Raw genomic sequence first — 12,889 nt, 5'->3', positions numbered from 1 at the left:
AAATGCATGTACATACCAGGAGTCACTAAATAAAATCTGAAATGCGTGAATAAAGCTGAGCCTAAGACTAGGAAGAGTGGAGCCAGTGAAAACTGGAGTTGGTAGTAGAATTCAAAAGGTTTACAAGAGTGTATAGGGAAAATACAAAACTATCTGTTGGTTGGCTATTGCACTTTTTAACCTCTACATAATAACATTTGTTTTTTTCCTCTGAGAAATATCAAAACTGTTGGAATGGGATAATTCCACAGGCGTTAGTGACTTGGGAAATCCACAACAGTCTTTGATCTGGAAACAGGGAAAATGAAGGAATAGGAGACAGGCAGGGTCCACCCTCCTCATAAGAATGTGGTTTGGGTGAGGATAAAATGCCACATGAGCCGGTGGTATGAGGGAACGTGTATGTAATTCCCATGGCCTCAGTTTTACGTGTCATAGAAGGCAATGATTTTAAATCACGGATACAAGTCCCAGGGTGAGTACGAGACAGCACAGACTTCATGTGCCTGTCTCGTCCCTTCCTGGCTTTGCAACCTTGACCAAGTCACAAAACGTTGAGCCTCACTTTTCTTACCTGTCAGTGAAGGGGACTGGATTCAGCGATCCCCAGAGTATTTCCAGTTCTAACATTTGTTGATTCTATGTGTCTCCTCCCAGGAGAGGGGTGCACTCCTACACACGTCCTGGTTTGTAGCAAAGTATCTAAAAGTCATTTAGAGCTTAACCACCCTTTAAAAACACATATCAGCAATAGTCATCGCATGTAGTAATATTTATCGACTCCACTTATGTGCCTGGAACTTTATCTAATCATCCCAATGGCTCAATGAGGCGAAGAAGACTAAAGCTAAGGCGCAAGGGCCCCCTTTTACTGTTGAGGTGGCACAGCTCAAAGTGGCAGTGCAGGATTCGCACTCGGGCTCCACAGTGCCAGCACTCGTAACCCCCGTGCCGTGCCCTGTCCGACAGGCCCGTCAGCCGTTACCCCGATCCCCGCTGGTCAGTGTGAGGTCTGGAGCTTGTAAAATCCACAAAGGGGCAGGGCACGGTGGAAGCCAGAGTCCAGGCTGACATCCATTCTCCCCTTTCCCCGAGACATGTTTGCAATTGGTTACACAATTTAGAGAATAAGAGAAAAGTTGAAATGAAACAGTAAAATAGAAAAGCAGAGAGATTGCTTCTGAAAGACGGTAAAATTGCCTGGGTCAGTGTCCTCTAAGAAAAAGCTAATGGCATCTTCCTTGAGAAAGGCTCTTCCCTCTCCTGCAATAAGAAAAGCTCTTTCAGGACTATAAACAGCCCTTTTCTGCTCACCCAGGGTCACCCCTCCTCGGCCCATTCTCCATTTATTGTCAGAAGTCCCCCGACTAGGAACCCTACAGCTGTGCTGATACCGGGCTGCCATGATGCCCTGCCAGTTCCTTCCATCAGACGCCTCCACAGACGGGCTCTGCAGGCTGGTTCCTTCCTGCTAAGCCCTCCGCTCTGGGCAGACTCTTCTGAGAGGCTCTGTGTGAATTCCGGCTGGGAAGTGTTCCTCACAAGCCCCATGTGTCTAGTTCTCACAAGTTTGCCTGATCACTCTTCCTTGTCTCTTCTCTGATTCACAATAGTCTAAGCCTGCGCCTCAGTTGATTGTCTTTACCAAGATTTATTCCTCCGGCATCTGTGAGAATTCTGGAGAGTGTCTACATGTTGCGAACATCTGTCCTGATCGTACTGTCCACGTTAGCCACCCCAGGCCTTGTGTGTTGCTGCAGCTACAGTCTGGATGTAGGTGCCTCCTGTCTTTGCATGTGTATTAATTCTCTGTTGTCGTTGTTGCCCCACGCTTCAGGGCAGAAAACAGCACACATTTAGTGTCTCACTGTTCTGTGGGTCAGAGTGAACACACATCTCACAGAACTCAGCGCAGGCTGCCAGCAGGGCGTGTTCCGTGCTGCAGGCTCCAGGGCAGAATCCATTTCCTGCTCAGTAGGTTGTTGGCAGAACCCTGTTCCTTGTGACTGTAGGGCCAGGGCCGGGGGCGCTGTTTTCTTCCTGGGTGGCAGCTGAGAGCCATTCCCAGGCATCTGGAAGGTCCCACACTCCTTGGCTTGCGGCCTGTTTCTTCCATGTTCAAAGTCAGCAACAGAGTCTCCAGTCCTTCCTATACCACGTCTGCCTGACTCTATCCTGCCCTCCCCGTCCATGTGTACACTCGGTGACTAGACTGTGTCCACCTACATCATCCAGGATAATCTCCTTACCACGGTCCATGGAAGGAGCATCCACAGGTTTGGAGATGAGGATGCAGACATCTTTCCCAGAACCATTATTCTGCCTTTTTATATTATTTGGACATCAGCTCAAATGTCGCCGGCTCAGAGGGGCCTTCCTTGATCATAGAAAATATTGTTTTCACAGTAATGATCATCACGTTCATTTATTTACTTATTGTTTTTACTTGTTTACTGTCCATATCTCCAACGAGCGTGAAAGTTCCTTAAGAGAGGTCTTATTCATTGCTATCTTCCAAACACCAAGTAGAGATTGCCACATAATAGCTCCTCAGTAAATGTCCATCCAGTGGACAAATGCAAAAATAAATGCTCTTGAATCTAATGTCAAGGATTCCAGTTCTGTGTCTTTGCATTCTCCCTAAATATTCCTGCTGTCCATAGTGGTTGACAGGATGTTCACTGACTTTGTGGAAACAACTCCCCCTACACAAACAACGTGTCTTTGTCCAGGAGATCTGTGCTCTTCAGTCTGGGAAATAAACTCATACAAGGCCTCCGTGGCGGACACATGAATTAGGCTTCCAGCTTCTCTTCCTGACACTCTGCACGTCCCGTGAGATGTGCCTCTTAGCACTTCCCTTTGGTTTGTTTGGGACAACTTACAACTCAGAGCATCACTGGATGGGAAAGAGTTAGCACAAGAATGCCATTCACAAACTAAATCTGAAGAGCTGGGGACGGGATCCCCCCGAGTCTCATGGGGACAGGGCATCATTTGCACCAAGTTGGAGCTGTGTTTAGAACACAATTACAGTTCCGGGTAGGCAGCAAATAAACCCCTCACACAGGCACCTCTGCCTCCTTTTCTAAACGTTTTTGTTTCCTTGCTAGAAAGGTAACATAGTTGCTAACATGAGTGATCAGAGCTCGGGATATTTGTTGCTCCCTTTTGCGGATGAGTTGCTTTAGTGAAACTTTTTCAGATATAGGTAGAGAATCTGGTCTTGAAAACAGATCAGATGGTCACAACCACATCTTCCTATCTGTGTTTACGTGTTCTATATAGGGTGCTCTGTTGCAACTCCCATCAAGACGCAGAATTTACTTTTCCACCTCGTGAATCTAGACTTGCCCTCGAAGTTGTTTAAGCCAGCACATTTCAGTAGCCTCGTGAAGTTTTTTAGCTTAAGGCTCAAAAGGCATTATGGGTTCTAATTTGCTTGCAACCCTGAGATTGCCACGTAAGAAAGCCTGAGCCAACTTCCTTGAGGATAAGAAAGCACGTGGGAAAAAGAAGGTCAAATTAACAACCAGCAGGAACAACTTCATGATGGCTACTTCAGCCCACTGGATTGGGGGTGATTTGTTATGAAGAAATAGATAATTGTTATGAGTCTTGTTATTTAAGAAAGAGGGAGCCCTGGCCAGTTAGGCTCAGCGGTTGGAGCGTCGGCCTGCGGTACAGAGAGACCCAGGTTCGGTTCCCGCTAAGGGCACGTACCTCGGTTGCAGTTTGTCCCCGGCCCTGGTTGGTCGTGCGGATGGCAGCCACTCGATGTGTCCCTTCACATCGATGTTTCTCTCTCTCTCTCTTCCTCTCTCTCCCTCCCACTCTATCTGAACAAAAAATGTCCTCGGGTGAGGATTAAAAAAAAAAAAAAAAAAAAAGAAAGAGGGAGTATGTATATATATTATATATAGTACTTAATGTATATACTTTTATTTTTTTACAAAGGTTAAACTAGAATATGTTTCAAAGTGTTTATTTATAAGGGAAAGAGAATAGAGTGGAGAAGGGTATAGAATCTAAACTTCTTTGTTGATTGAAATTTGCAGTACTGTAAATATTATACAACAAAATAAAAATAGAAAAAAATAGAAACTGATAGCAAGTTAACTTAAAGTTCTATTTAGTGATAGAACTATTTAGAGTAACTTACAAACACAGTGATTTGACTATTCATCCCTGCGGGAGAAGAAGAATTCTTGACAAAGCCACTGTAATCAAAACAGCCTGGTACTAGCACAAGAACAGGCATATAGACCAGGGGAACAGAACAGAGAACCCAGAAGTGGACCCAAGGCAATATGCTCAATTAATATTTGACAAAGGTGGCAAGAGCATACAGTGGAGTAAGGACAGCCTCTTTAATTAATGGTGCTGGGAAAATTGGACAGCTACTTGCAGAAAAATGAAACTAGACAATCAACTTACACCCTACACGAGAATAAACTCAAAATGGATAAAAGACTTAAATGTAACTCATGAATCCATAAAAATCCTGGAAGAGACTGTGGGCAACAAAATTTCGGACATCATACGCAGCAGAATTTTTACTGACACATCACCTAAGGCAATAGAAACAAAGGAGAAAATGAACACATGGGACTACATCAAACTCAAAAGCTTCTGCACAGTGAAAGATACAATCATCAAAACGGAAAGGCTTACCCACTGTATGGGAGAGCATAATTGCCAATGATATATCAGATAAGGGGTTAATTTCCAATACATATAGAGTGCTCATACAACTCCACAAAAGGAAGACAAAGAACCCAGTTAAAAAATGGGCAGAGGAGCTGAATAGACACCTCTCCAAACAGGACATACAAATGGCCAAGAGACATATGAAGAAATGCTCAACATCACTAATCATCAGAGAGATGCAAATTAAAACAACGAGGTATCACCTCACACCTGTCAGAATGGCCGCCATCAACAAATCATCAAACAACAAGTGTTGGTGAGGGTGTGGAGAAAAGGGGACTCTAGTACACTGCTGGTGGAAATGCAGACTGGTGCAGCCGCTATGGAAAACAATATGGTGTTACCTCAAAAAATTAAAAATTGAACTTCCATTTGACCCAGTGATCCCGCTTCTAGGAATATACCCTAAGAAGCCTGAAACACCAATCAGGAAGAATATATGTACCCCCATGTTTGTAGCAGCGCTATTTACAATAGCTAAGATCTGGAAACAGCCCAAGTGTCCATCAGTAGACGAATGGATAAAAAAGTAGTGGTACAGCCCTGGCCGGTTTGGCTCAGCGGTTAGAGCGTCGACCTGCGGTCCTGAGAGACCCGGGTTCGGTTCCCGCTAGGGGCGCGTACCTCGGTTGCAGTTTGTCCCCGGCCCTGGTCAGTCGTGCGGTGGCAGCCACTCGATGTGTTCCTTTCACGTCGATGTTTCTCTCTCTCTCTGTTCCTCTCTCTCCCTCCCACTCTACCTGAACAAAAAAAATGAGAAAATGTCCTCGGGTGAGGATAAAAAAAAAAAAGCAGTGGTACATATATACAATGGAGTACTACGGAGCTGTAAGAAAGAAAGACCTCTTATCCTTTGAGACTACATGGAGGGACCTTGAAAGTGTCACCCTAAGTGAAACAAGCCAAACAGAGAAAGACAAGTTTCATATGATCTCACTTATTTGTGGAATATAATGAACATAACAGTCTGAGGAATGGGGTAGTCCCAGAGACGCGGAAATGGGATACAGACTGACAATCCCCCAAATAGGGGGGTGGTGGGGAAGAGATAAACCACAGAACTTACATGCATGTATGCATGAACAGCGGACATGGACAACAAACTGGGGAAAGGGCAGGGAGGGAAGGAAAGGGGGGAATCAGTGGGGGAAAAAGGAGAAACATCTATAACAAAAATTAATTAATAAATAATTTTTTTAAAAAAAGAATTGCATAACAAAGTCAACAAATGAAAACCACCTTAAACCTTGGTATTCCAGGGAAAATATTCATCTCTATTTACCATTTGTGTCCACTGTACTTTTTTATTATTCACAAATTTAAATTATTTTACAAATAAGAGAGATCAATGGACCCATATGGTAATTGCATGATAAAGTGAGTTTTAGCCTCTTTTATTTTTAAGTAAAATTTGTTTCTCTCTTTCTTTTTTAAGTAGATTATTCCGAGAAATCTGTTGATTGAAAAAAATTCCTGTATGAAAAGTAAAAATCTTGGTCTATCTTTCCTTTTTTTTTTTTTTTTTCTTTGATTTCAGAGAGAGAGAGAGAGGAATTGAGAGGAAGAGAGAGACAGAAACATCAATGAGAGAGAACACTGATTGGCCGCCTCCTGCATGCCCCCCACTGGAGATCGGGCCACAACCTGGGCCTGTGCCCTGACTGGGAAGCCAACCAACGACCTCTTAGTGCATGGGTCAACACTCTACCACTGAGCCACACCAGCGGGGGGATATTCTTTCATTTCATACGTATTTTCGCTTTAGTTTACAGTTGACTCTGTTTGACAAAGGGGGAGATTGGCAAAGACAAAAAAATAGGGTAAGGATGTGAGAGGATCCAAATGTCCAAGACAGGATTTTTTTCTGGACTGTGACTTTGCCTTTAACTGAGAATGACTGATGGGAAGCAAGTCACACCCTCAGTATTAAAAGTTCCATTTGAAATACCCCCATTACTTGCCTTTCAAAAAATGTGACCTTCACCCTTCCGAAGAAGCTGGACGAGAGGCTCGCAGCTCCCTCTCCCACTCTTCGGGCACCGAGGCGGCGCCGCCCAGACGTCAGCAGTGACCCTTCGGCTCCGCGGGGCCCGAGTGCTCCTGTCAAACCTTCTGAGCCGGGATGGCGTCAAGTGAGGAAGCAACTACTATCCACTGGCGTAGAGAAATGCTGGAGCATTGCCAGGCCCCCGGAATAACCTACCAAATTATACTGAATAACACACGCAGCCTAAAAGGACACCGACGCGGAGGAGAGTGGCAGCACTCTTGCTACCGGCGGTGCTGCCGCCGCTGTGACCCGCGCTGGCTGCAACGCAGGTGCGAACCTTCCTTTCCCCTCTGCTTCTGCTCGTTTGCAGGAAAAGTCCCCTTCCCATTGCTGCCTGTTAGCAAAACAGGCTCTAATGTCGCCTTTAGTAAAAGCAAAACGGCATCCTTGAACTTTCGAAAAGAGGAGGAGGATACAGCAATTAGGGAAATCAATGACATATTTTTCTTCCTTAAAAGTCACATAGACTTGTGAATAGCCTGCCTGAAGACTGCAGAGTTTCTAGAAAAAACATTTTTCTTTTTTTTACTTGAATGAGAAGAAGTAGAGTTTAGTTTCTCAGTGCCGCTCTTCCAGGTTGATTTCATGTTAATGGGAAGAGCTGATGGGGTGCAAGTGGAGAGCTGAACACCCCAGCCCAGGCGTCCTCATGGACACATATCGGAGGAGAGACTTTGGTAAATCAGAGACCAAGCTAAGAGCAAACTGAAAATGAATTCTAATCCCACATTTATGTTTGGCCAGGCACTGATGACGAGGAAACCATGAAACAAAAATCTCTTTCCTTAAGAGATGGCTTCCAAGTGAGGAAAAGATACATTTATTTTTTATTTATTTATTTATTTATTTATTTATTTATTTATTTATTTATTTTTTTTAGAAGCAAGCATTTTAATTTTTATTTTTTTATCCTCACCCGAGGATATTTTTCCATTTTTTGTACAGATAGAGTGGGAGGGAGAGAGAGGAAGGGAGAGAGAGAGAGAAACATCGATGTGAAAGGACACATCGAGTGGCTGCCACCCGCATGACCAACCAGGGCCGGGACCAACCAGGGCCGGGGACAAACTGCAACCGAAGTACGTGCCCTTAGCGGGAACCGAACCCAGGTCTCTCCGGACCGCAAGCCGACGCTCTAACCGCTGAGCCAAACTGGCCAGGGCAGGAAAAGATACATTTATAAAGATAACATTGACCTGACGTGACAAGGTGACGTGTGCGCGGAATTCTACAGTGTTCCGGGTCTTGAATGAGTCAGCTTGAAGTCAGCAAATAGAGCAGGGCTTCGGAGAGCAGCTGGTGCGTGTGTTGGGACTTTATGTAGAAGACAACGTTGGCCAGGGACACCACGACATCTAGACACACGGAATGGAGAGATGACGCGCTCGGGAGTCCCGCACGCGGCTGGGTGAAGGAAGGAGGGGTGGGAGACCAACGTGACCGGTCAGTGGGGGCAAGGGTTATCTGGGGTGGCATTCTTAGATCTGCATCTCACATCCGTTCCCTACAACCATTCTGAGTCAGTGAATTTTGGGGGGCAGCCGGAGGACAAAATCGGCGGATATCATTGTGAGCTGGGAGATTAGGAAGAGGAGCCAGTATGGGTGGTAGAGATCATGAACCCAATGGGACTCCAGTTGGAAGGGAACCCAGTTACTTCCTGGTTTGCTTGCTCTTTCGCATGCAAAATAATGATTAGGTATCATTCTAAACAAGATGCCATTTCTGCCATTACTAACAAGATGTCTAGGGGTGTGATGGCACAGGAAGGGCTCTTCGGGCAAGCTTGCCACTATCTAATATCCTCATTAGAAGAATGGACGTAAGGGGGCGTGGTGCCCCTGTTGATGCTGCCAGGTTGCTCACATAAAGCCATGGAACTGGAATGGGGGTTTGCGGGCACAAAGGCATGGTCCCCGCACAGTCTGGCCAGAAGTGTGGGGTCGTGACGCTGTTTTCTAACTTAAGGCTGTGGCAGTAGCATTGGCAACAGGAAAGGGGGTGGAGAGGACTACTGCCATGATCCGGGATAGATCTCGTCAGAGTTCAGACGTGGGCCCTCGGAGGCGGGCTGCAAGCTTTCTTCCTGACCAATGGTTGCTGACTGCCATGGGGATAAAGCAGCAGATTGGCTATCAGTAGTTGCAGTCGTTGTGTTTTGAGAGTAACTACCATGGTTTGGTGAATCCCAAGCACCCAGAGCCTTGTGCTCCACACATCTTTGCTTAATGAATAGATCGTGTCCCTTGTACCGTGCAGGAGTTCTTCATGCCAGACGATGTTCTAGGGAGTCCAGAGCCTTGTGCAGTGGTAGATCGCAAAATATAAGGCTGAAAATTCCTTCCAACCCAGGATGCAAACCGCATGTGAAATATGGTTTTGCTGCCCTGGCCAGTTTCCTCAGTGGTTAGAGCATTGGCCCGCAGACCAGAGAGTCCCAGATTCCATTCCCGCTAAGGGCACCTAGTTTGGTTGCAGTTTGTCCCTGCCCTGCTTACGGTCATGTGGGTGGCAACCACTCGATGTGTCTCTCTCACATCGATGTTTCTCTCTCTCTCTCTTCCCCCCTTCTCTCCTGCTCTATCTGAAGATAAATGCAAAAATGTCCTCGGGAGGGGGGCGGGAATATGGTTTTGCTGCTCCTTCCATATGGTTTCTTTAGCTCCTTGGATCTAGGTTGGCCTTCTGATTTCCTTTGACTAACGAGGTACAGTGGATGTAACGTTTGAGGAGTTCTGTGTCTAGGCCTCAAGGACCTTGTAGTTTCTGCACTCACTCTCTTGGAAATAACACCACTCTATAAAGAGGCCAAGTTATGCCCTGACTGGTTTGCTCAGTGGTTAGAGCATCAACCTATGGACCGAAGGGTCTCAGGTTTAATTCCCAGGCAAGGGCACATACCTGGGATGCAGGTTCAGTCCCCAGCCCCGGTCAGGGTTGTGCAGGAGGCAACCAATCAATGTGTCTCTCTCACACCAGTGTTTCTCTCTCTCTCCCTCACCTCCCTCCCTTCCACTCTCTGTAAAAAAAAATATATATATATATATTCAGAGGAAAAAATATCCTCAGGTGAGGATTAACAAACAACAAAAGCCAAGTTAGCTTCCTTGAGGATGAGTAAGCACACAGAGGGGCAGGGAGAGGTCAGCACAAACACCCAGGGCATGAAGGAGACCCTCTCAGACTATCCAGCGGCGGTCCAGCTGCTAGCTGACACCACCACAGGGAGTATTCCAGGTGAGGTCAGACGAGAAACCGCCCAGGTGAATCGAGCCCAAATTATTGACCCACAGATTCATGAGTACATAAAGTGCCCAGTTCAAGCTGTGGAATTTGGAGGATGGTCTGTTACATAGCCACAGATAACTGTTACACCTTGTCTGTTATTCACTGCCGGATTTACGGAGCCTCGCCACTTGCGATACGTACTTAGACCTTGGTGATTTTTTGTTTACTCGCTACAAATTACAATTCTTATAAGAATGATACAAGGTAAATATTATTCTCATTTTGTGGATGAGGGGGCTAAACTTCAGAGAGATGAAGTAACTGGTCTTTATGAGAATGGCAACAGAAAACAGGTATCACAAAGTAGGTAAAACTAAGAAGAAGGGAGTAAAGGACTATTTGTGAAGACCCGAACAGGGAGGTCGATCACCTGGGCTGTGACACGGAACCTCACTGTGACTGCCCTAGGGCTGAAGAGCAGAGAAGAAAGAGCAGTTAGCAGATTCCAGAGAGAAAGAGACAGTGTGGGAAGCAAGGGCTGTAGGATCAGGACTAATAACTTTGGTGGGGTGACGCCCACGGGAAGGAAGATGCAGAAATAAGTACCCCAGGCTCACTGTTGTCCTGCCCTCTAAATCTCTGCTGTTGCTTCTCACTGGACAAACCGAAAAAGAAGCAGAAGTCTGAAGAACCTACGGCACCCATGTGGACAGCCTCCCAGGCTCGGAGTGGGGTTAAGCACGGAGAGTGGGTCTGGAGAGGCAAGGGGCAGGCACCCAGCGTGGTGACAAGGATGTCACCTGAGAGGAATTCAGGTCTGACGACATCCAAGATGCTGTGCGGCACGTATTTTACATTTTTGAGTTCAAGATACCAGGTTCTGGGAAGGTGCAAACTGATCTCCAACACCTCTCTCCTAAATACTTCGCAAGAATAATTGCCTAAAACCTCTCTGCGTGGCACAGAGGTTACTCCTTGCTCATTAGCAATGTAATTAGTCCCAGAGTGGGGCAGGTGGGTAGAAGATGCTTGTCAAGAAGAGGAAGCCATCCCATTCGTAACGCATGTTTTTAAACGCTCTGCACCCTCGGTGCCCTTAGGAGGCTGTTTCTCATGGTTGGAGACCGTTTTCCTTGATCATCTGCTCCTATTTTGAGTTTTGTGAAAGAAGAAAGGGTTGTTCCTGCAAAGTTGCAGAGAGAGGCAAGGGAAGAGATGCAACCCTGACACTCTTGACTTCCTCCTTGGCTGTCAGTTTTATTGTGTGCAACAGCCGATGCAGAGTGGGTTTCGGCCAAGAAGAGAACTTAGTGATTCAAGCACACGGAGACTTGCAGACGCCTGGGGTACAGCGCGGGGAGCAGAGAGCAGTGAGTGAGGTTCTGCAGTTGAGATTCGGGTCCTAGCCTCCCAGCTCGGAGCTGTGACGCTGTGGCCGATTATTTAAACTCTCAGTGGTTCTATTTGGTCACCTCTCATAATATACAAATGACTCCAGAACATCTCCTTCAGAGAGTAAGGCACTGTGACGACTGCACGATATTTTCATCTGTAACGTGCCGATGTCTACAGAGCTCTCTTGTGTCTGTAAGGTATTGTCTTCTTCACAAATGCAAACACTCTGCACCCCCTGGGAAACAAATTGGCCAAACATACATGTAGCTTTGTTTCCCTGAACAGATCCAGTTACCCTCGGTGGCCTCCCGGTGGACTCTGCCTTTGAAAGCTGTGCTTTGTGGGAAAAGGCAAGGAGTTGTCACAGAGAGCCTTGACCCCGTGCCACGTTCTTGTGTGTCTGCTGTCCCGGGAAGCAAAGGGCTTAGCCATGGGTAGCCCTCGGGGATCCCCCGTCAAAGCAGGGGATGTGTGATTCATGGAGCTTTCCTGCTTGAATAATCAGACGGGCAGCTAATGCCTGGCCCGGATCACAAAATTGATGAGGTACACGATTCACCGGTAGCCTCGGTTTCCTCTTTCCTTTCGGGTGGGAAGTTAAGGGCCCAGGGTAGAGAAAAGAGAAAGAGAAGAGAGCAGGAGGCAAATGAGGCAGTGATCTGTCATTCCTCTGGCCTGAATCCGACAGATACTGTACACAGCTCAGTGTTCCGAGGGAGAGGAGAAGCCCTATGGGAGGAGGGAGACGTGGAAGGGGCCGGCCGATGTGGCCGAGACTACACGACCCGGGTGCCTGCGGGAGGCATTTGGAGGAAGACAGTGGCTCTGTTGTCCACTCGGCCTCAGCGCTTCTGATGCAATCAGGTAGCTGGATAGAGGTAGGAGTTTGATGTTAGATATAATGCGGAAATCTTTTTAGGCTTGCTTTTATCCTGATGCAGTGTCTAAACGCAGCGCACAAGCTACAAACAACCCAACGAGATAAGGTGTAGGACTCACTCCAGGCATGCATGCAGTGTCTTCTTTCCTCCATATCCTGTCCATCTCCATTCTAAAGAGCTGGCTCGCTCTATCTGTCTATCTATCTATCTATCTATCTATCATCTGTCTACATATATATGTATATATGTATATATGTGTGTATGTATATGTATATATACACACACATATATACACACACACACATATATATATAATCTATAAAATTTGTGCACGTATGTGGAGGCTGTGTTTCTGGTACTGGCATGTGGTTTCCTGTGTCCGGAGGCTGGTGTCCTCAGAGGGGCACGGAGCTATCTCATCCTCCTGCCTTCGGATTCCCGTGCAGCCTCAGAGCGGACTCCTGCCTCAGCTTTGACTCTGCAGCTGCCCATCTCGGATCAACGCTAATCCAATGGCCGGGCACGACTCTGAGTCCATTTCGGCAAGAGGAATAGGACACATTCCACTTCTGAAACTATGATGACTTGTTTCTCTATGGATGGCTTTATATTTTTTGCATCTTAT

Source organism: Molossus molossus, unplaced genomic scaffold (genome assembly GCF_014108415.1).
Source record: "Molossus molossus isolate mMolMol1 unplaced genomic scaffold, mMolMol1.p scaffold_m16_p_13, whole genome shotgun sequence".
NCBI classification, from domain to species: Eukaryota; Metazoa; Chordata; class Mammalia; order Chiroptera; family Molossidae; genus Molossus; species Molossus molossus.
Note: the sequence above shows the minus strand (reverse complement) of the source record.